Below are 25502 nucleotides of genomic sequence, written 5' to 3'. Positions count from 1 at the left end.
TACGACTATGTACACGACGCAGCAAACAACGATCCCGTGTTTGTGTAACGAAAAAGCGACGGGGTGAGTAAAGAGAGACTCGCGAGCTCCGACGCCGCCGGATGCGCCGCCTCGCGGCGGTCCGAACCGTATTTGCACGGACGCGTCACGCGTCGGCGTGTACGGTTTCCGCACGGCCCAGGTCGCCGGAACGAGACCCGGCACGTTCTGCCAGCGTACGCGGTGAAAAATAGCATTCCCCGGGTAGCCGCAACCGATGTCGTGCGAAAAATTCATTGACATTTCAGCCCCAAAAGCGGGGAAACCCGTTCAGGGCAGTTCGTCCGGGTACTGGGGCGACATGAAAGGCTTCGGTCGTTGGACTCCGGCAATGGGCCATCAAGAAGGCGCAGTTAGAACAAGCTGATGACGACACAACCTTCCGGCGTAAACGATCGCCTGCTCAACGAGCAGTCACTGGTTTCTTGCTAGCGGCTGCGTGCTCGCGGAAGGACCATTTGGGACGTACTGGCGTGCTGCTGTTGCATTGCCTTGGGGCAATGCGCTGCGCCATTGCTTCTTTGATAAGAACTTCCTGCGCGGTTGGTGCCCAAAGATAAAACTCTGTGCCTTCCACGCGGCAACAACCGTGAGCGCACATTGCGGAACAAAACGCAAAAAACAAGATGGCAAGACCAGCGAGCGTGTTCTCGCTCCAAGTGCAGAAAGCACCGCGAATCTCCGACCACCACGAAATCAACGGCTCGGAGGAGAAATTCCACCGAGCCAGAACGTTCCTTATCTGCGTGAATTGACGGAGCAAACAACCCAAAAAATACTGCCCCATTTCTGTCGACTACTAAATGCGGGTAAAAAAATCGCTTTGTGAAGCTGGTTGTCCAGCGAAGTTGGGGGCGTTGGGGGCGAGGAGGGGGGAGGTTATCGCGGTGCTTCCCCGGCTAGTGCGTCAGACTTTCGTGTCTGCGGTGTGGTCGTTATCGAACCATAGTTTGTCGCACACGTTGCATCTGGAGCCGAAATGACGACCGAGAAAGTCTCTTACTGGCGTACGCGCCCTCGAACTCTTCTGAGTTGGCAGCTCGGCTCCGAAGGCCCTTAGCGGCATTCTCTGAATCCCGATACGTATCGTCTGTTCTCGCTCGTCGCTTACGAGCCGACTGTTGGGTACGCTCGACGGACGCCACATTAATATCGGATTGCCGTCGACGGCGCCGCTGTTTTCGGACCCCGTTTGCACCGCATTTTAAAGCAAAGCTTTACTACTTTCGCCCAGCGATTCACCCAGCGATGTCACCAGCGATGCGCAAAGTGACCTTTTGACCGGTGACACCCCCCCCCCCCCCCCCCCCCCTCCCGCGACACACCCCTCGAAGCGCATCGCGTGATTCGCCGGGCCCGCTGTCAGCGCTGCGCACAAGGTCACGTTTTCAGTCGTTCTGCGCAGAACGAGCAGCGGTCGCCGCCGCCGCTGCGGCCGGGGCAGCCGCAAACCCCGCAGCCTCCCATGCATACAGCACTGGGTCCTCTCGGGCAACGTGACTCATCTCGCGCCCGGCGACGAGGAACGGTGCGTTCGCTGTGAATGAACACCGCATTCGCCCGGCCTCCTTCTGTTAGCGTTGCACGAAACCGAACGGTTTTGAGACGTGGCAAGCGAAACCAAGCCGAGTCTTTTCTTTGTTAATCCAAGGTTAGCTGAGCTAAGCCGCAGCCATATTTTTTACAAGTAGGCTTCTCTGTGTGACATCCAATGTGAGAAAGCCAGCTTACAAAGAACAAGCTTGCACCGGTCTTGTTAAAGTCGGCTTCACCCCCAAACGTAAATCGATTGCTGGAAAGACTTTTTTTTCATAAGCCTTATGAGTGTGGGCAGTACTTGTTCTGTGGACCAGACAATAGGATATTGCGGAGTCTTATTCTGTGGACCAGACCAAAACTATTACAATAAATAATGACGAGTAGCTGGGGCTCGAACCCAGGCCATTAGAGTCAAATCCGAGACTCAACCCCAACGACACGGAGGCCGACAGGCGAGTTCCGTTTAGCAATAACACAAAGCTGAACACCATCTTGTGTTCTGGTCCACAGAACAAATCTGAACATTATTCTGTGGTCTGGTGCACAGAGTGAGCAGTGTGGTAAGTGCGACGGCATCGCCATGATCATCCTCGACACTGGTCCGGTGAGTCGGCCACCCACGGGGGTGCAGGTCAAGTAGGAAGACGCGGGGATGCGGCTCGGCATTGCTAGGGGTGCGCCGGTGGAAGCGGTTCGGAGGGGCGCTCGGGCCCTAATCTTGGTTACTGCGAAGGACAACGACCCCTGAGGTCAAGTTATTGCGGGACTCGAGTTCGAGTTGGCCTCAACGGGACACGAAGCCGAGCGCACTTGTCCAGCGGACCCCGGTTTCCAGTTACGGCTGGACCCGCTATTTCGTGCGATGCAGATATCCCCGCGCCGCGACGCGACGCGACAGAGTCGCATCACAGTTCTTGTGCGCCGGAGATTCGACGCGGCCACTGACCGGCAAGTGCTGTGCTGCGACGCCACACTGTGAGACGCAGAGCCTTCTGTGCGTCAAAAATATCGTACTCGTACGTACGAGTACGAAGACTCGTACTCTCGTACTCTTACTTATCAGGGCTCGCACTCTCGTACGAGGGTACGAGAGTACGAGCCCTGTACTCTCGTGATGCGTGTGGCTCGTACTCTCGTACTCTCGTGAGGCCCGTACTCGGCTCGCACTCTCGTACGAGACTCGTACTCTCATGATGCGTGTTTGCTGTACGTGCGTCGTATCTCGCGCGTCCTCAGTAAAACGGGTGTTGTCTCTCGGCTGCCGTGTTCTCGATCTCTCTCTTACTCGTCACATACACGCAGGCGTAATTTTTTGGCGACCCGACCGGCATCTGGCCCCAGTAAGCCGTCTTGTATCAAAATATGAATGCCCTGGAACGTTATCGGTGTAAACTTGGTCTTTGTAAGCTAACCAAGCTTACACCGTTCGCCCTAAAGTCGGCTTCACTTCTGAACACAAACGCATCGCTGAGAAGACATTTTTCAGGGACAATACAACAGCAATACAAGCAAGACAACAGCAATACAAGCTGTTGAATACCAAACCTGAAGGCCGTATAACCTTATGGGTGAAAGAACGGTCTCTGTAAGCTGGCTTTCCCACACTGCGTTTTCCCTCCGCGTGGACGCCATAAAATCCCGCATCCTAGCTACAGACAGCTGCGCCTCAAAAAAAAAAAAAGCGTCAACCTGGAATGTTTACTTGTAACTGGTACAGCATTCAGTTATGATGGGGAGGCTTCAGGGAAGAGGGAAAGCTAGATGGCGGGGAAGGTAGATGGCGCTTAACAGGAGGATAGAGTTCCCCTATGTAGCTACCGCAAGGAACTACAAAGAGGGAGCTATATATAGAGAAGCACTAGCGGAGGATGGGGAGCGAGGGTGCCGTGCACAGCCCTCTACCCTTCTCATCCCTAGCTCTTTCGCCCTCTTTCCACACGCCACTTCATATGACGTCATGAATTATTTCTGGCGGAAGTAGTTGTGGGGACAGAGATCCGCGGTTAATAAAATTGAGCAAAGGACAGAGAAATGACACTCCTAATACCTTGCCTCCGGTCTTCCTACTCTTTAGTAGCTTGCCACACTACGGAGCAGCCCAGAAACAGATAAGAATTCCGAACGGGAGGGAGCCTGTGTGGAGAAGGCTGTAGGGTTAAAACTGACAGACAAACGACGACGGAATAGAGGAGTTTGTTGACTTTTAAAAAAAAATGATATGGCTGGCAAGCGGATTTGTATTTATGACACGCCTGCGGGCTCATGCGCGCCAATGAACCTGAATCTGACGTTGAAAAAAAAAATTTAAATTTCAGATTTTTCGGAAAGAGGAGACAGTGGAAGCTGCACGTTCGTGGAACAGACTCCCCTTTGCCAACCGATGCGATTTCCCGCAAGGTGCTATCTTTTATCTCCGTAGTGCTTAACGTTGGTAGGGCAAAGTTTATCAAGGGCATGGCCTCCAACCCCCGGGGTACGCGTCAGAGGTCAGCGACCGTCCTACCGCCAACGCAGCTTGGAAAAGATTGCAACAGGCCCTGGACACCACTATATCCTCTGGGTATACTGCCTAACATGGAGGTGTCCGTAGCCGAGACCGATTACTTGGCTGTGCATTATACTCAGTTGAACAGTGCCCACATACAGTTTACGACGCTTATTGGGGCGTGCTTCGCGGAGGAAGAAAAAAGAAGCGCCCACCCTAAGCCAAAGCCACTCAAGGGCTCATCATCATCATCGACAAAAACAACAACAACAACAGCCGATTAGGTCCACTACAGAACAAAGGCCTCTCCTGTTAACCTGCGCCTGCCCCTGTCTTGCGCTGCCCAAGTCCATTCCCTGCCTCCAAGTTTCCTTGTTTCATATTTCCATCGAGTTATTGGTCTTCCCTTCCTCCAAGAGCCGCCTCTCTTTATCCACTCTGTTATCACGTGGCCAGCCAAAGTCCATTTCTGTTTTTCTTTATTTGGCCTGTGATATACTCTACTCTAGTTCGTTCTCTGATCCGGACGCGGGTTCGATTCCCGCGGCCGCGGCGGCCGCTTTTCTGGTGGAGGCGAAAAGCAAAAACGGCCGCGTGTACGAGATTTCGGCTCACGTTAAAGCTGGTCAAACTTCATCCGGAGTCCTCCACTATACGGCGCGCCTCGTCACCTGCGTTGCGTCGGCGCGTTAAACCCCACGATCAATCAATGTTCTCTGATCCAGGAAGCTCGTTCGCTCTCCCTTAACGTTACTCGTATCGTTCTTCTTTCCATGGTCCGCTTAGCCGACCTAAGTTTGCTTTCCGGTTCGTTTAGTAAGGCGCCAAGTTTCCACTGGCTGATGGGAATTGTGAAGGAGGTTGGCTTCACTGAAATGGCCTCGCGAATTCATTGTGATCCTCAAAATGGCGTCACAGAACCAAATTTAATGTATTCCCCCCAATCCAAGGGAGAAAAAAAAAACATTGGTTATAACAAAGTGCCCGGGAAGGGAAAATAACCTCGTTATAAGCGGTACTTCGTCATATAAGCGGGAATGCAAGGAACTTCAAATGAAGCAAGGAATTCAGACAAAGTGATTTCACTATGACGATCGTCGGTTCAGCTTGTTTCAAGTTAGGTAATGATTTTCTACAAAAGGTGATGAAACGGGAGGTGATGGACGCGTAACTTCGCAATATAAGCAGGAAACTGCGCATGGAGACAACGGAACTTCGCTTCGTTATCTAAAAAAAAATTACTACCCATTCCTAAAGAAGTTTGAGATAAATGCGAAAGTTAAAAGTGTGCCCAGTCGTTGCTGAAAGTGCGTCCAATTGGTCGTCAAACCTTCAAAAGACCCAAATCGCGAAAGGCGAATGAACCGATGTGACTATTTTTCGCGCACCAGGTAAACGCATCTACGAACGATCTAAACAGTGTATACCGATACGTGGCTTATAGGGTAAAGGTATATATGCTACAGTAAAAGCTCGTTAATTCGAACTCCGCTTAATTCGAACAATTTTATGGTCCCCTTTGAGTTCGCATTAACGAGCTTTTACTGTATTGTACTCCTCCTTCATTTTCGATGCTACGTGTATTTTCTTGTGGAACCGTTACTTTTTCGCGATTTTCCCGTAAGCGTTTTGACGAAGTGGAAGCCGGGTTGCACGCACGCGCAGTGTTCAGAGATCTTATCACAGCTTTTCGTTCGACCAACCGGTTTGCGGGGAAATGCATTAGTTTTTTGACAGAACAACATCGGTCCCATTACGAAAGCGTTCACTTTAAAAAAATTACACCATCTTCCCGTAGGGGAACCCTGAGTAGTATGCGAAGCAGCCATGGGGTCGACTGAAGTTCCCATTAGTTTTCAGTTCGTCGTTTCCGTTGACGTTCAGCTTCGCGTGCCTTCGTTGTATCAGCAGCTTCTTGACGTAGTTTGAATGAGTGAGGACATAAGGCGCGTTCGTAGCACACGCTCCCGTCTCGGTTTGTAGCGCAGTGGGACGAGCGCCACGTACCTCCCGTTGCGGCCAGAGAGTCGTGGGATCGACACCTGGCGCCGCCTAACTATTTCTTTTTATAGTGGACTGCGCTGACGTCAGCCCGAACGCTGACGGGACTGAAGAGACGCGCATGCGCAGTAGAGAGTGGACGGCGGACAACGACAACGAGGGAGGGAGGGACACAGCCCCGATCGCATGAGATGCTTCGCATCTAAAACTTTCGTTGAGTTTCAAGTTATCCGGTTTTGAATTCACCAGGTCACCCTGTTGTTTTGCACTACGTGGAGCCGTTATCGCAGAAATAAAAGAAGAAGAAAGCAGTTAAGGGACCCAACAAAGCTACACACCTGTCCAGTCATCCGGATGCTTCAGTATACGAAGAACTTGGACATTCAATCTCCTTTCGGCGGCATCTTACCCTCGCGTGCCATTAATCGCAGCCAGTGCAGCCCCAGTGCACAGCCATTTGTTTGTCGCGCGGGCCAGCGGCCTTGTGACGTCACAAGTGGGAGTGCACCGCCGCTGACACAATGAAAGCGCTGCGTGACGGGCATTGCACGAAAAAACAAAGCGCCACGCACAATAAGAGCGAGGAGAGACCGAGCTTCAATGACGGCGGACGCGTCCCGGCGAGCGAATGTCAACGCTCAACGTGCGTAACGAAGAGAGTTCATAAAACGCAGCTTCGCTTCATTAAAGACGTCAACGGATGCCCCACACAATAGACCGCATACTGACGCGTACTGTGCGCTCAGCGAAGTTGACGAAGGACTTAACGGTAAATAAAAATTTGAACAAGAAATACCAGGAACCCCTTGCGGACTGGTTTCGGACTCGGTTTTAAATGAGTTTCTCCATCGTCATCATCATTATTATTTTATCATGATCATCATCCTTGCCGTCTTATTTTGCTTGTGCTCATTGTGTGTACAGTGTATATTTTCCAATGTCTTGCAGCCTTTCCTACTTATATGTTGTTCATATACAGTGTCAACGTTGCTTTTTTTATCTCGTCCATATCCCTCTCAAAGTTCTATTTTACTTGTTACCTCTCCTTATCGTCTGCACTTTATCTTGACTTGTCTTCTTTTGCCTAACATTTTTTAAACTGGTTTGCCTTTATGCGCCAGTACTAAGGCCTTAACTCAAGGCCGTTCCTTGGCACAATAAATAAACATGATTGATTGACAAACATATGATTGACTGATTATTGTATTGCAGTGCTGCCTGTTTTTTTCCCTCTCGTTGCGCCCCCACGAAGGCTTTTACAGCTGTTCCTGGGCACTTTAATAAACATTTATTCACTTATTTAGTTTGTTACGTGGTGGAATAACGATGAGGCGAACCATGATTGAAGAAGCGACGATTTCATGGGCGTCAGCCATCTTGGCGCGAGCACGGCTATGTCGCACTATGTGCATCACCTACTTCGAAAGTGGGAAAACATGGCGGCAGGTGTAATTGTTTACTTCGTCTCTTATTTATTTATTTATTTATTTATTTATTTATGTATTTATTTATTTATTTTATTTATTTATTTATTTATTTATTTATTTTTTTTTATTTATTTATTTATTTATTTATTTATTTATTTATTTATTTATTTGTTTATTTATTTATTACATCAGTTGATCTGAAAAGCACATATGCTTGCTCAAACGGTTTCTTATAATTACAAAGCAAAAACCGCTGTAACTGCCCCTGGCACGGACAAATCTAAAAGCTAACGAAGAGAATTTCATGTAAGGTCCGCCGTCAATTGGTGGGCTCCGAAAGTGGCTTCACCACAACGCCGGTGAATGACCAATAGCTAATACCAGACGACCAAAGTAAGCCATTGACGAGCTCCATTGCACTAAAAAAAATTCCCCCGCATTTCCCCGAGGGGGAGAATGTGAAAGTGCGAATGCACGGTTGTCGGCCCGCTTGCGGCGCTTGCGCTCGGCCCCCGCAGCCCACCGCCTCGCCGCCTTCTCTTCCATCGGGTTTGTAGTATCACGTGTACACCACGCAGTTATCAAGCCGCTATAACGCCGCTGAGTCGCCAACGCACGCCGCTGACGACGTAGTTTGAATGCGTTAAAGATATAAGGCGCGTCACTAACGCTGATATCAGCGTCGCGTCCGTGGCTTGGTCGGTAGAGCGTCGCGCTGCGGCCGCAAAGTCCTAGGATCGAAACCTGGCGCCGGATGCTGTTTCTTTTATAATATAGAGGAGCACTGCGGACGCCGCCGCCGCCGACGCCGCCGCCGCCGCCGCCGGCGGTGGATGGTTTGGGGTCGCTTATAAAGTGCATTCGCACTTAAAATGTGTGTGTTTGAGCTGTGAAAGTATGCGATGCACGCATGACGTTTCCAATTGCGTTATGTGACAGGGTAGATTATTATTATTATTATTTTTTTTTTGCACAGCAGTCGAATCTCCGGGGTCGTAATGGCTCAGATTTGCCCCGTTCGACTCTCCATTTGTCATAAAGGGGCATCTGGCAAAGCGAACTGGCATAAGGCATGTTTAGGGTATACGTGTCGAAACCAACCTTGAGGGCAGTGATAGCACCGTTCGTAAACGTTAAAATCAACGATACTGACTTTTTTTCTTTTCCTTCTTCCTCAGCTTTTTGGTGTGCTCCCCAATACGAAAGCGTCCATGCACGTCATTTGGCTTGGCACGACGATATTCTTCGGCACAGTGGACTAGTGTTCCGTACACACGTGTTTGGTATTTCACTTTCGGACGCGGCAGCGCAATCACGCCACGAACCACGTCGAGCATGCCGCCCATGCGCACTCGCTTCGCCGTTTTTATCAGCCTGAACGCGCGGAAGGCACAAACACGTGCTCACGGCTTGAACACTGAATCGCGATATCAGTAAGTTCGCAAATGTCGAGACAATGCGCTTCCGCGATTCGCGACGACGATACGCCTAGTTGAGATGAGTGTCAATTGCGGCACGGCCCGCTAGCGTTCATTCAGTGGGGAGAAAGCAATCCACGTCTCAGCCTCTCTAGATAACATTCAAAATACACCCGCCGATATGCACCGAATGCGCCTCACCCACGGGCATACACAGCATACCGGCGAGCGTATACATAGGGGCACAGGGCTTCCTCACACATCAGGCAACTTTGAAACTTGCTCGAAAAGACTTTTCTCTGTTCGCCGCGTTTAATAGGAGCCATGAAGAGAAAATACAACTTCGTTTAATTTGAAAGAACTAGGATTCAGAATCTCACACATCTCCATTAAAGCCACAAAAGATGTTTTAACGAAAAAAAAAGCAAGAAGTATTTAAAAACTTTCAAATATTGCGCCACATTGACGTGTTATGAACAAGAATGACGTCATACGGGCCAAAAATAAAACATAATTTTCAGTGCGTTAGCTGCACGTTAGCATTCAAGTGATGCGGTCAAATGGAACTAGAGGCCCCATTACAGACGTCCAATCATGTGTCGTCGCGACAGGTCAGTTAGGCGGCCGCAAATCGCACAAACAAGGTTCCGTGACGTCATAGAAAAGTTTCGGGAAATTGGCTAGGGGGTCGCGAGTGCTTCACGCGTTTTCTTTAATATCTCCGTTATTTGTTCGAAGATTGCGATGATTTTTTTATTTATTTATTTACAGATACTGCAGGCCCTTCTCGGGCCCATGCAGGAGTGAAGACAAAGAAATACATCGGCATAAATTCAACATACAACATATGATATTGGTATCATTGTTATCGGGACCAAACAGTCTCTCTAATCAACCCAACTTGTATTTTGTTTTCATGGCTCCTTTAAGAAACTACTAGCATTCACCACCGAATGCGGAATTCTAGTCGGACAATCTGTGAATCTGTTAAACACAAAACGTGTGAACAACTGCATTTATGATCACGAGACGTGCACATTAAAGTCACATTCTGCGACCACAGGGGTACTGTCATCGTAACAAATCCAAGGTGTCGAAAAGTCCTAGAAAACCTGAGCAGATCCTAGAGGTTCCATTACACAATGAATCAGGTATACTTTATTTCGGTTTTGGGGGCGGGGTTCACGAAAACAAGGGAGTTAAAACAGCAAATCAGCCCAGACAAGCATTGACAAGCTTTGAAACCCTACACCTCACAAGTGGCACTTTACAAGGAATAGAACAGTAAAATAAGATCAGCTAGTAACTAAACAACACCAATTCTGCTCGTAGATGAAAAGTGACACTTCTAGATACAATTGAAAATGATATAGCATGATATAAAATTTCACAAAAAGAAGTTGATATTCTTAAGCATATGCACAAAACTTTATGTACAAAACATATGCGAAAGCTCACATACAAAACATGATCCCAAAGTGCCAACTTTTACCGCAGGGCAGGAAAGGACATTGTATGAAGTTCGTCGTACAAAGCACTACTTAGGCGTTTCGGCAAAATGCACTTCAACATAGCAAAACTAGTTATTTCTACATTGTGGAATTTGAAAGCTAGTGGTCGCTCAACGGCATACTGCGGTTTGAATGTTATAAGCATTGTAGTTTTTTCGATAACTCGATGGTTCATTTCTATTGTTGTGTTTAAAAAATTTCAAACCTATAGTGAAACATCGTGTCTACGGAGGCAATTTTTTGCCGCGTGTATATTGGATTAACCGAAGCGTCATATGATACGCTAGCGATAACACTGTGGGTCTCCTTCTGCAGGATTAGAATTTTTAAATATTTGCATAGTGATGGTTCATCAAACAAGAGAACAATGGCTTAGATAGGGAAAAACAGAAGGAACGGTAAAGGCTTAGTTTAGACTTAACGAGTAAAATATGGCTGTACAATGAAGAATACCGACAAATCTAGAAAGCGCAATATATATTTATACAAATGTGGGCATTGCAAGGTAGTGTAGGCGTAAAGATTATACCTAGTAATACATATGACTCTACGTACTGAATAACTGAATAAGAGGGTCCAGAAGTAGTACTTGAGGACCTTTCGCGTGAAAAGCAAGCCTTGGTTTTCTGTTTACTTTTACCTAACGAATTTACGCGGTAACACCCCTGAAACAAATAGAAAACTTTGTTTAGGCTGGCGATTAGGTGTGTAATACCATTCGAGAAGAAAAAAAAAGGCTGGTGTCACCCCCCAAAATAATGTTTTTGCCAACTTGCCTATGTCACAGATGTCATTCACGTAGACACTGAACAATAAATGCTCAAGTACACTGCCCTGGGGTACACCATATTCGGTTTGAACGCAATCGGAAGGCCAGTAGGTAACAGTGACATCTTGAAATGGAGAGCCTAAATATGATTTATTCGATTAAGAGCTCGTCCACGAGCCCCATAACCTTCAAGCTTCGCAAAAACAACTTCGTGATTCCCGCCCGGTGAGAACCACCATTAGTCCTGAAGGCTTTGGATCGTAATGGCCATCCGTGCTAACTCCACCAGTCGTCTCTGCTATGAGAAGTGGGAGTGTGCAAGCAGCTCCATCCATTTCTCATAGGTAGTGTTGGGGATTGGGATGGGGTTGGAATTTGCTGGTAATCCGTATCTGAGTGGGGGGGATGTGGATGGATATAGGATCGGATACATCACATGGCGAGAAAGGTTTTTATGTGGGTAAGATTTAGTTTTCAGTCTGCGACGAAAGGTTGTGGCTTCGTATCGGGAGAGGTGCGGGTGTTGGCGTTGCCCATTCACTGGCGACACCCGCGAAAAACATTCTACGCGGATACACAAAAAAAAAAAACCAAAACGCTTGGCAGTGTTCCAGCCACTGGCGGTTTTTAAAATCGCTGAATAACTAGTGCAACACTGTTGCTTATTTTAGCATAGAAAAATACACCACAAAACGTGGCAATCGCCGAAATTTCAGCTTAATTAAGAACGCTGTTTCTCTGAAAAAATTTTCAGAGATCTTCAACAATCGTCGCAAGACGTTTTACAGGGAATTTTAATATTAAAGTCATCCCGCCAAAGAGAACACATGGCTATTCAACACAGCTCCTCTGTTCGCTTCTTGGTGTAGCATATCATGAATGAAAAAGCTAAGTTTGTGTGGCTATCTTCGATTCTTGAAAGTGTTGCTTGTGTGGTCCAATGATCAATAGAGATGAGTAAATTAAATATATATTGCAATTTATTTTAAATCACCCAAGAAGTCATGCTTGCCAACTTTCTTGTCCTCGTATATCAACCTCAACCACACAAATTAGGGCGTTATCCTTCCCTTTGTAACATACGCCTACAATACCAGATTTCAAAGTACCACAGGATTTCCACCGTTTTTCCTTGTTTGTGGCCGACATCCCTCTTCCGTCCTCGGTTCCGCTTTCTTTTCCTGCCCGCTATCTACAACCGACATAGCACCGGATCAATTTTGTCCGGGAAGTTCGCCCGTTAGATCACTGTATCCTGCCAGAACGATGGGGAAATCTTGCTATGACGCAGCTCACCCAGATGACTCCTTTCAACCTGAAGAAGAAAGGTTGCTTTTGGCGCCTCTCCGTGCTCCAGGACTGTGCGAAGTGTTTATGCCCCGCTTAATCGGCCCCTCCAAAGACCTTACCCGTACCTCTCCACTGAACTAATTATAATATCTCCTAATTGTGGCGTCACCGACCACCGGTGCCGCAGCGTTGAGATTGTGCACGTGTCACGTATAAATCCTTTCGTCTAGTGTCCTTTATGCGATTGGTTTTCGGCAAGTTTGGCCACCTCGGCGACCGAGGGGAAATAGTGTGAGCACAGTCTTTCAGATCTTAGAGGATATCATGTCCTGCACTGATAAATCTCACCGTAACGTGCACCAGCCAGGAACACTCCCATTACGTGTTGCGTCTTCATTCACGCATCACTCGCCATCATCATCTTGCCTACGGGCGCATTCGTTCTTAGCCTCTGCTTCGGCTGTTCTCACACCATGGTCGGTGTGACCCAACCCAACTTGTATTTTGTCTTCATGGCTCCTTTAAAGGTTTGAGACAGAGAGAGAGAGAGAGAATGGAGATAACTAGAGAGAGGATAGAAGACTAGAGAGAGGGGGAGGGAGGGAGGGAATGAGAAGGGGTTTTACCAGAGAGAGGACAGAGAGCTAGAGAGAGAGGGGGGGATAGAGATCGAGGTGATTGAAAACTAGAGCGAGGATAGAGAGAGAGGGGATTGAGAACTAGAGAGAGAGAGCGAGAGAGGAGATCTAATGAACACTGAAGAGGTTAGTCCTACTAACGACAGGGCTTGCTACCCCATATACCCAATATTCACGGTCGGGCATACTTTGTGGGTCGGTGTAAGGCTACAGCGGCCTTTTATACACCCGCTATTGGCAGGCGTGCATTCATTTGACGGGGTAACGTATTCGAAAGTCGGAATACATCAACGCAAAAAAAGCAAAGCAAAACAGTGTGTCGGTTACAGCGAAAACAATCACGCAGTGCCGTTCTGGGCTGCAGATTCGCAGCGCTTCCAAGCACGACAGGAAACATTATATTGCTATTCTGCAGTGGTGCCTCAGTACACACCGTTGGCTTTATTTGTGGTCCTCGCTTTTTCGTCTAGTCTCTCGCATAAACCGGCCTAATTACTTAGTTACTTTATTGATGATGATGATGATACTGCTGCTGCTGCTCTTGGTGGTGGTGGTGATGATTATTAAGATAATCTTTGCGCGTGTGCAGTTTCTGCATTAGGCCATGCGTGGAAGCGGCTTTGGTGATGCAGATATCTAGTGACTTCACTGAGACCTCACATATACCCACAGTCTCCCTAATTTCGGCAGTGCTCTGAAGGCATACAGCCCTTGACGACCAATCAAAGTACTTACGTATATATGTCAGGTGGCGGTAGGATGAAGGCGACACGAACGATGCTAGGTGATGAGATGGATTTATTGGTTGTCAGCCATCTTGGCACAAGCCTTTGTGGCTTGGCGAGCGTGGTGGAGTGTGCCCTTCTCTAACCTCGTCTCCTCCACGTGGAAATGTCTTTAACCCTTTCATTCCCGAATTTCTTTCAAGCAAATCGATGTTTGCTGTGCATTTTCCTAAACTTTAGGGCCCAATAAGCCTACAAATAAAAAATACAGAGCTGCTACTGTAAGTAATAACTGATTTATTATTAAGACAAATAATTAGGACATCTTGAAATGTAAAAAAAAAACTATGCTAAGCAAAAACATCTTTTTCGCATATTTTGATAAGTTTTATGACCACATGTGCCTACAAACAAAATATGAGCTTCGTATTGCGCATATTTACAGTCTTACAAGATTGGGAACAAAACTAGGCGCCCCCGTTTTTGTTTTTGTTTTAGTCTAACGTGACAATTTTGTCTTCACTGACGCTTCTCCTACATTGTGTCATCCAGCTCGCGCTAAAACGTAACAACGGTGATGTCTATCGCAATTGTCATCCTCGCAAAACCATTATCCAAAAAAACTAGCAGTTTTCGCTTTGGGGAATTTTACACTGGTTGCGGTATTCTGAACACCTTGGCTGCTCAGGCGTATGGTTTTCGTGGCACTTTGAGGGCTTAGAAGGAAAGGGCCCAAACTTCTGCCAGCGCTTAGTCAGGCTCGTCCTGCGATGCCCCGTGAGAAACATGACGCAGTCCTTTAACAGGCGCTATGTTTCTTCAGCATGCCAAGCTAGAGAGAAACCAAGTGACGTAAAGAGCCGAGTCGGCGTACCACGCAAAGCAACAGCGTTTATTTACGTCGCGTTATTTCGTAACACTTCGTGCACCAGCAAAGGCGCAACATCCGGTGATAATCTGCGTTTTGTTCGTTGCCTTGAACGGGCTATATTCACGCTCCTCCGCCGACTAAGACGCATATCCGGCAGGTCAGGGCGTTAGCCGGGAGTCTATACTTGGTTGAGGCGTAATATTCACTGTCAACAGCACCCTGAATAATTCTGCTCTCCATCTTTACATTGGAATGTGTTTCAGCGCGCAGTCAGCTTCTTGCCCGTTGCAGCAATCGGGCAACTCAGCCCAAACACAAACAGGAGAGCTTACGTAGGAACGGTTGAGCTTCTATTTTTTTGTTTGTTTTTGCTTCGCATTTTTGCCGTGCGGCACATGGAAGCAGACAGAAAGAAATGAATGTAGATGAAAAGAAATTTAGTAAAGTGAAAGAAGGAGGGGATGAAAATCATAGATAGTAACAAAGGCAAGGGGAGCGGCATAGAGTGTCATACGAATATATACTAGAGGGAAATCTCGCGCCATTGTCTAGGGAAACCGCGCTTCGGCCAGCGTTTCATCATGTATCGGGCAGGAATGTTCCACTTTTCCTTGGCATGGATCAGAAACAGGCTGAAAAGTTGGCTCTAGCTGCAAAAAAGCAACAATATTACTGTAGAAGGGTCATCAAATTTATTTTGCTATTATAAAATTGAACCTCCAAAAAGGTTAATTTGTCAGTGATTATGTAGAAGCTTCATGGACGATGAACAAGAAAAAAATGTTACCCTTTTTTGTTGATTTTGGCTTCGAGGAAAAAAAAAGAAGCCATATGTTATGGGTAGCCAAGTAGGCGAGGAACGTCGCTAGCGGCAATGGCGGCGCCCACGACGGCCCGCGACTGCAGCGCCAGATTTCCCTCTAGTATATATTAATCAGAAACTGTATGGGGAGCGGTATAGCGGGAGGGCGGGTTTTAAAAAAAGGCACGTTTCCGCTAAGAACGAGATGAACGAGAAAAAAAAAACAAGTCAAATGGAACGGTTCGCGGGCGTTTGCAGCGTTCAGAGTAACTGGGCTACGAAAGTGGGTGTATGTGCGTGCGTCGGTGGTTTGGCTGCGTTCAGTATACATAAGCCTCGGGTATACACCATTTTCCTTGCTAGAGGTGGGCGCCGCCATTTGCTTTTTCTGACAGGACCGCTAGCGCCGTCTATGAAGCGACCGCCGAAACCTCCGCGCTGGGCTGTTAAGTGCTCCGTTCTTTCCGTGCGTCTGCTCGGTACCCGTGCATTACCGAGTGAACCGTAGTGGTTTGGCGTTAAGTTAGCGGTTGCAATGCTTGTGTGTGTGTGTGTTCTGTTTTGTTTTCATCTGCGTACGGATTTTAGGTCCTAATGTGCTGGCCAGGGTGGAAAATCCCGACTCCGGCTGTTGCAAGCAGTAGTAGCAGTGTGGTGGTGGTGCCGCTGGTGCTCCGCAGTTCCTCAATGCAAACGCTCCGGTATGGCACCGACAGACATTGAAATCGATATCGGGGAGTAAATACGTGTTTTCAATGCCACCGTGCTTGGTTATGTTCACCGATTAGTCATGTTTACGTTAGCGCGGACGTCGAATGCGGAGCGCGCACAGCATATGTGGGTCACGGTGATCCGTGCTGGCGATGGACTTTCGACGAGGCGATTGCTACGCTGTTGACATTGCAATGCAATATAATCTTTCTTAACTAGACTTATGAAGGTTACTGACAAAACGAAATTACCTGGGCGGAAAAATAACACGACCGCACAACCAGTCAACTTACTATTCGAAGGTTGAGCAGAATTCGGGCGAGTTAATATTGGTTGATCATGATTGACCTAACTCTGCGCAGCGCATGTGGCTTTTCGCTTGGAGCCCACCTCTGTAAAACCGCTGCTTGCACCACAAATGCTTTACACGAGCAGCAGTAACATGTTTTGTAATTGTAATACTTTAGATGCCATGTAGAAGCTTTTCCTTTGACCGCGTTGTGAACAGGTTGAGATATTTTCCAAATGCAGCGTTCACGCGTATCTCCAGCTGCGTTTCCACATTGGGCTGCCTGCTTATCCTGCTATCGACCAGCAGTGTGCGATGGAGAAAGTTATCTTTTCATGTCGTTTGGCAGTGTAATGCGTTGGCCTGAAAAAAAGTAAACAAAACGCCGTGATTTTAAAGGTTAGATTAAATGAAAAGGGGATTGTTTAATGCCAATCGGCTGTAATGACAAACAATATATGGTATTTTAAATTGACTACAAGAACAAGAAGTTATTGTAATGTTGTATTGTATCAGCGCTCGTGAAAGATCCCCAGGTAGTCAAAATTAACCCGGAGCCCTCCATTGCGGCGCGCCTCCCCATGAAGCGTTGGGGCGTTAAACACCATAATGAATCAATTAATCAATCAACCAATCAAACAATGCTGTATTGTAAAAGATAAAGTTGCTTCTAACATTTCAGGGGGTTCCGTTCCCTGTCGCAGCATTGCGTGTAATAAATGGATTTTGCTCCGTCTGCTTGCCGTCCAAGTGCACCCAACAAACCCTGGAGTTGGTCGTCGGTACAAAGTCGTTGCGATTTATCAACGGCATCCACCGATATCTCAACTCGGTGTGCGTTGCGAAGTGATGCAGCAAAAACACGCCGCGACCGCAGTGCATTTTCTCCAGGCGGTGTCGTGCACATGCGTGCTGTCAGCGACTGTGTCTCGCTTTCTCTGGTTGTTCAATAACCCACCACCGCGCAGTGCTGGCCAAGCGACGTTTGCGCCTTGAACAGCATCGAAGCATTGGCTAAAACAGTTGAAAGTTCCGCAAAAACTAAGCACACGGTGCGAAATACTCCTGAACTACGCAGCGGAGCACACCGCGCCGGGTGATTTTAACAGCCCAGCGCGCACAGGCAACGCTGGTCGGCCGCCGAGAGAACTGGTTTGAGAGTATTTTCCCCCTTTCCCGGCTGCTTATGGAAAATGGTGTATATGCAATGCTAAGCCCGTTCCAAATACTTTGGAAAGCCCGCCTGAGGAACGAGCTCACCGATTTCTTTTTGATATAGAGCCATCCTAGCGGCCAATTTCAGCGTGGCTTTTTAAGAGATATCTACATTAGATTGACAGCTACAGAGCATTCACCAGAAAGTTGGCATTGCCGCAAGATCAAATTTTGTCGATGCGTCTTTTTTTCCCACATCCCTGTAGAAGCACGCAGTTTTCGGGAGAACCTATAACAGCTCACCGCTGTAAAAACACGTGCGATCCGATGGGATCTGAACGCGGGCTTCCGCAGTAGAAGCCCAGAGCGTTACCATTGCGCTATCTACGAACGCCGCCAGTGGTACAGGCTATAACCACTAAATAAGCTACGCTTACGCGACTTAAGAGTAACGACACTGACGCACGGAGGCAGCCATTTTGGTGCTTGACGCCAGCGTGGCCAGCTTTATGTGCCTTATTGCGGCTGACATTGACGGGCGGAATCAGTCCGGGCGCCGCTTGGCAACCATGGTAGCTGTGTTCGCTATTCGAAGATTTAGAGACGGGTGAGGCTCGGTTACGCTAGTGTAGCTTATTTAGTGGCACTAGGTTGCGCTAGAGCCACTAATTAAGCAACGCTTTTCTAGTGGCTGTAGGTTACGCTAGGCCGCTGTCGTTCTTTCCCAGCGGGAAGCGAAGCAGGCGTTTTTCATCCACCAGCCGGCTGAAACAGCCCCAGTACAGGGCAGCACGGCATCGCTATTCCGTCTGGGAGCTTAAAATAAACGCATGTTCAACGTGTCATACAGTCACACTGCGCTCCGAAAATCACGACTTATCGAACAGCGCGCGCGCGGCAACACTGAGGCACCAAAATGTCTCCGCCCATGCGTCTTCCGGGGTAAACAAATGTCACGTGACGCGGTTCTACCAATGGCCGCTGTCGGCGGCATACAACAATGAAATAAAAGAGTGCCGATACTCTGAAACGTGATGTAGTGGTTCTAGTAGAGGCGGAGTTAAACCAGCGCGTGTCACGTGAGAAGGGAACGTGATGGCACGTGAGTGCATCCCAGTCACGCAGAACTCTGGTCCTGGGAAAGCGTTGGCGCCGTTAACTTGTCGAGGTAACTCGCGTCGAAAGGCGGAGAAGCAAAAACGAAGAAAAACACGCACGCACGCTCTAGCAGTAAAGAATTCGCTGGATTTTGCCTTGAAAGCCCGCACGCAGACTTAGACGACCCCACAATTTTTTCGCTAATTTATTAGGGGAAAAAACTGGCAATGCTCAAGCGCTGGCAATAGAAAAATAAAGCAGTTCTGATGTGCCACAAGATGTGAGAAAACGTGAGTTGAGGTATTCGACGCAAAACCAAGTCTGTTTGCAAACGAGCTACTCACGTGCGTGCGTGTACGTGTGCGTGCCGAGCGTGGATTCTCAGCTGCCCAATCTCACAGTTGACTTTCTTTCACGCGTTCCGAACTTCGCAGTTACCGTCTATCACAATGAGCTCCGTGATCAGAGTGAATTATACATAAATCAGTGGTTAGTGGTGCCTATGTTTAACGAATAATTGATATTTCTATATCCAGGAGGCTGAGCCAAGAAAAAACAGCTCTGACAATTAGGTGCCAAACCATATGTCTGTAGTTCAGCTTAGTAAATGACCATGACAGGCATCAGGTAATGGGTCTGGATTTACGCATGTATGAGCAGAAAAAAATGAGTTCCACTGATTAGTATTAGCATTACATATGTATTAGTATTAGGTATTAGTATTAGGCGTACGCATGGCCCTGCATAAACAAATGAGGTAGCATACGATACATATCCGTGCTTTACCTACGCCTAGTCAACTTGAGTACCGTTTAATAGTTTTCACTATTTGTAGCACTATTTAAACGCAGATATGGCCGCTATTATCAGACGGTGAATTTTTACGAGTGCATGTAAGCGCAGCCCACAAAAATTGGTACTCTCAGTGTTCAATCGTGTACCGTATTTAATCGAATATAAGGCGATGTTTATTTTAGCTCAGAATTTATATATATATATATATATATATATATATATATATATATATATATATATATATATATATATATATATATATATATATATATACTTGAGAAAATGGTAGACGCACGATTAAAAACAAAAACAGTGGTTTACTGACGTTTCGACTGCGGGACCAGTCTTCATCTTGAGTAACCTCAAGAGTAACTCAAGATGAAGACTGGTCCCGCAGTCGAAACGTCAGTAAACCACTGTTTTTGTTTTTAATCGTGCGTCTACCATTTTCTCAAGTATATATATATATATATATATATATATATATATATATATATATATGTGTGGCGATTTTTTTCACTCGCCAAACTGCACCCTCGCCTTAGAATCGTGACCGCCTTATAATCGAATAAATACGGAATTAGCCCAACACGTTATGTATACGTGGTATCGGACCGTGCGTCTTGCCGGGGGCAGTTGAGGACGCCCAAATTCCGTCATCTGATGGGACCACAAACCTTCTTCTGGAATGCTTAGACATTGACACGCACAGCTCCAAAGATGCGCGTTCGATTCCAGGCCGCGGCGGCCGCTTTTCAGATGAAGGAGAAAAGAGAAAACTCCTGGGTGTGCCGAGATTTCTGCGTACGTTAGAGGTCCCCAGGTGGTCAACATTAATCCGGAGCCCTCCACTATAGGGTCCGCCATGTAGTCCAGGCACTCCAGGTGGAGTTTATGCGCGTCAAACACCTGTAATTTGAATTATGACACGCTCAGTTTGAGAAAAAATCACCGGCCACTTCTGGTGCAGCAATCATAACTGGGTATGGAAACAGTTCCGACGTCGGCGTTTCCGCCCCCGATGACAAGCCCGATCATGATTCCTATGGCCAGTACAGCAATAAGACACGAACTCGTAGTGTGGCAGTGGAACGCGAACGGCCTGCGCGGCAAGGCGTCGCTACAACAATACATTGAAAAGGCGAGCCGGCGGCCGGACGTGATTCTACTGCAGGAAACACACAGCGAGACGCCCCCGAGCATGCCGGGGTACCGCTCGTACGCAAGCCCCCCCAGCGCGCGAACGCTCGGGAGGGGCGCCGGACAAGGGGTGTGCACGCTGATCAAGAAGGGACACACGTACGTGGAGCGCGGTGGAGCACCGAGCGATCGAGATCGTGGTGGGCCGCAAGAAGGAGAGCGTGTTCGTGATAAATGTGTATAGTAACCCGAAGCAGTTCCAGCAGAAGTTTCGAACATTGGTGCACAAGATGGATCAGCTAGCGGGGGCCGACGTCGCACTGCTGTGCGGGGACTTTAATGCGCCGCACGCGGCGTGGGGCTACCCGAAGACAACAGCGAAGGGGCGCAGCCTGTTTGAAGAAACGACGGACGCCGGGTACCAACTGCTGAATGACCCGACGCACACACGCGACACGGGACGTCGGTGCAACGCGACACGAACCCGGACCTGGCTTTCTGCAAGAGGGCCGGTGTGCGGTGGAGGAACACGGGAGAGACGTTGGGTAGTGACCACTGTGTGTTGGAGATGGTGGTGCCGCTGCGTGGGAGGGCACCGCAGTCACGAAAACAGCAGTTGACGGACTGGAGTGCGTACAGGGAAGCTCTGAGCGAAGTGCTTGGGGAGATTGGCGAAATCGACGAGTGGGCAAGCGCGATCAACGAGGCGACGCGCAAAGCGACGACGGAGATCGAGGCGGACGACAAGACCCCGCAGGTGGAAAGCCGACTTGCGCACCTGATGGAGGCGCGGAACTCGCTGAGGGAAAGGTGGAAACGGCAACGACACAACCGGGCGCTGCGCAAGCGGGTGGCCCAGTTGAACCGTGAGATAGAGCGGCACAGCGCGGCTCTCTGCAGGCAGCAGTGGCACGCGGTCTGCCAGGAGGCGGACGGTCAAATTCATAAAAGTCGCACCTGGCAGCTGCTGCGCCACTTGCTGGAAGAAAGTAAGACGAAGGGAACGCACCACCACATCTTGGCGCGCATGTTGCACAAGGCGAAGCGGGAGCTCGGCGAGGCCGAGGTCCGGAGGCGATTGAACAACAAGTACCTGCCGGCCACCCCACCGGACCCCCTCCCGAGCTACACGGGCACGGCCAACAGCCAGCTCGACGCAGACATCGAGGAGTGGGAGGTCCGCGCGGTGATACAAACAATCAACGGCAGATCGGCGGCGGGGCCGGACAAGGTGTCGAACAACGTGCTGTGGAACCTCGGCGACGCGGCGGTGACTGCACTGACGGGCTACTACAACAAGTGCTGGCGCGCAGGCAAGCTGCCCAAGAGCTGGAAGGACGCGCGGACGGTGCTGATCCCGAAACCGGGCAAGCCACCGCACATTGACAACCTTCGTCGTGCGTCGGGAAGGTCTTTGAACACGTGCTACTCAACCGCTGGAAGAGGTACCTGGAAGAAGAAGGGCTCTACCCCGACACAATGCTTGGCTTTCGGGCCAAGTTGAGCACGCAAGACGCGATGCTGTTGATCAAGCACGAGGTCCTAGACCAGCACACCCGTTCCATGGACAACAAGGCGGTGCTGAGCCTGGACTTGCAAAGCGCGTTTGACAAGGTCCATCACTCGGCAATCCTGAAGCAGGTGTCTCGGCTGATCATGGGAGAGCGCACGTTTGCCTACATCAAAGACTTCCTGACCGACCGCACGGCGACGATTGTGGCGGGCGACATCGAACTACCGAGCAAAACGCTGGGGAGCGTGGGCACGCCGCAGGGCGCCGTGATCTCGCCGGTGCTGTTCAATCTGGTAATGATCGGGGTGGCCGAGCGTCTGCAGAGCCCCCCGGGAGTCAGCCACACGATATACGCCGATGACATAACGATATGGATGACGGGCGGCAGCGACGGCGAGATCGAGGCGTCGCTGCAGCGGGCAGTCGACGAGATCGAGGACCAGCTACGGGGAATGGGACTTGTGTGGTCGCCGACAAAGTCGGAGCTGCTGATCGTGCCACCGCGACGAGTAAGAAGGAGCAGGACGGCGGAGCCGGACATCACACTACGAACGAGCGACGGAACGACCATCCCGAGGATGAAAACGCTGCGAGTGCTCGGGCTGCACATGGACGCCGGGCGCAGCAACGGACTAACGATTGCAAATCTGGACGCGAAGGTGTCGGCGGCGATCCGACTCATCCGCAGAGTGTCGACGAGATATGCGGGCATGAAGGAAGCCAGTCTGCTGAAGTTGGTACAATCGTTTGTGGTCAGCCACGTGGCCTACGTCGCAGCTTTCCACGACTGGAAGGCGGCGGAGCGCCAGAAGGTGGACGCGCTTATACGCAGGGCATACAAGGCAGCGTTGGGGCTTTACACGTACACTAGTACGGAGCGACTCTTGGAGCTTGGGGTCCATAACACGCTGAACGAGGTGGCCGAGGCGCAGTGGACGGCGCAGCGGGTCAGGTTAGCGAGTTCCAAGACTGGGAGGTACATAGTGGAAAGAGTGGGATATCGCGGAGGGCTGCAGGGAAGCGCGGGCCGATCGCCATTGCCGCGCGGGTTGCTCAGCTCGTTGCAGGTGCCACCAATCCTGTGCCACATGCACCCAGAGGTGGATCGAGGGCGACGGCTGGCGAGGGCGAAGGCCCTCACGGCCACGCATGCGACGGACAACGGAGCACGATACGTCGACGTGGCGAGGTACCCGGACAAGCCGGAGCCTACGCCGTGGCGGTGTGTGCGGCGACTACCGGAGAGCTACGAGCGTCATGTGCAGCGTGCGGGCGCGAAGCCCGGGACAAGCGGAGGAGCGGGCCATCGCGTTGGCCCTGACGGACCCACACTGCTGAGTGATTCGAGGAGCGCGATCATGAACTTTGCAACGGACAATGTGTCCCCGCGCGCGGCCAGGGTGTGCGGGGCCCTAAGACACAGAACGATGCCGGTCACCGTGAAGTGGTTCCCGGCCCACATGGGGCCGGTGAGCACCGGAGAGAACCGCAATGAGGGAGCGGACCGGGCGGCGCGTGCGCTCACAAGTCGCGACGCGTGCCCGAGCCCCCGACATGCGGAAGACGAAGACCGCGACGAGGTGCTGTCGATCACCTCCTACCGGGAGGTGTTGGAGTGGCACCGGGAGGGCAGGCGAGTGTACCCGCCGCCCCACCGAAAACTCACGAGGCAAGAGGCGACGACGCTACGTCAACTACAGACCCGAGCGGTGTGGACACCGGTGGTAGCGAAACACGTGTGCCCTGAGGTATACGCGAGTGATGTGTGCGCGGTGTGCGGCAAGGGACGGGCGACCATGGCGCACATACTGTGGAGCTGCAAAGTGAGCGAAGGGACTACGGACGCGTTGCCACCGAGCCTGGAAAAGGCGGTGGCAAAGGTTGACTACGACGCCCAGCGCGAGGCCGTCCAGCAGACGTTGGTGGCCCTAGAGCGACAGAGGCCGAAAGCACAGCCCTGCGAAGGGACGGTGCGAGTAGGCAGCTGAAGCCGAGCGGCCCGCCAACGTGACGTTTAGGCCGCGTCACAACTTGCCGGAAATAAAGATGCTGTTCCTCTCTCTCTCTCTCATTGTTCCGCTCCTCATCCCAGTGATGATGATGATGATGATGACGAAGAAGAAGAAGACGACGACGACGACGATGACGATGATGATGATGATGACGACGACGATGATGATGATGATGATGATGATGGTGGTGATGATGGTGGTGATGATGATGATGATGATGATGATGATGATGATGATGATGATGATGATGATGATCAAGAAGAAGAAGAGGAAAAACGCCACTCCTCCGCAACGAAAAGCGGTGACGACATCACTCCTTATTCCGTACCACTGAAGGTATAAAATCAGTTACGAGAGAGACATGTGGCGCTACGAAAAAGAGATCTCTGACGAAAGATATTGAGGATTCCAAGAATCTCTGTGTTATCTTAACAGCGAGGGTTCGGGTGGCTATACCCGCACATTCCATCCTGAAACACTTTTGCTTAATATTATCCGGGTGTTTTGTATATACGTACTTTCAGGTTAAATTGAAACATTTTCCTTCTTCAATTTTCATCTCTTTAACATTTCTCTGTTTATAAACAAAAATATCGTTCCCGGAGTGCCCCCAATCGTGGAGGAGCCGCAAATGAGGTGATCATTTGCTGTCGAAAGGAAAACACTGTTTTTGTGGGTGCTGTTGTCGCGTTACGTTTGTCTTATGACAGATTGATCCTTACTACCACGCTTGGTTTTATTATCTTGTGCGCATTTCTGTTTACAAATCGCCGCTACCGATACCACCACCGCCGCATCTATATGCCACACGAGACCAACTTTGTGTTGTAGTTCCATATACCAGCTTAATGACAGGCTTTAGGCCGCTCTGAAGTAGGTAGGTATATAGAACTACTCGAAACCGTGAGGTGGTCTATGGACCTATATTCCTACAACTCGAAGTAGGTCACTAGACCTGCTCTGTTATGCTAAAAAAAAAACGAAATTCTAGGCGTTCGTCGCCGGAATGGCCTGCAGTGTGGGAAACCCGAGAATTTTCAATGCCGTGAGCTACCGCACTTCGCGCAGCGTACTTTCAATAGCGGCGCTGTTGTAGCTGGCCGTAATGTGTGGCACATAACGTGTAACGCGTGAAAAATACCAAGAAAATGCCGAGCGCTTGAGGGCGCGTGCCTCGCGGCGACCGCCGACCGTACCCGGCACGCGCAGCGGCTTTAGCAAAAAAAGAAATACTGGCGAAAACCCCGAGGAGCTCTCGCGTTGCCTAGCAACCA

The 25502-nt window shown here is 49.6% G+C and overlaps 1 protein-coding gene across 3 annotated transcripts in view; it reads right to left on the bottom strand.

Moving 5' to 3' along the window:
• Cpes (Ceramide phosphoethanolamine synthase) overlaps positions 1-25502 on the bottom strand; it is a 99638-nt gene that overhangs the window by 22998 nt on the left and 51138 nt on the right. The window lies entirely within an intron of this gene.

The sequence above is a fragment of the Haemaphysalis longicornis genome, unplaced genomic scaffold (assembly GCF_048455015.1).
Source record: "Haemaphysalis longicornis isolate Haplotype H1 unplaced genomic scaffold, Haemaphysalis longicornis Haplotype H1 scaffold_12, whole genome shotgun sequence".
NCBI lineage: Eukaryota > Metazoa > Arthropoda > Arachnida > Ixodida > Ixodidae > Haemaphysalis > Haemaphysalis longicornis.
This window is presented reverse-complemented; position numbering and strand designations above follow the sequence as displayed.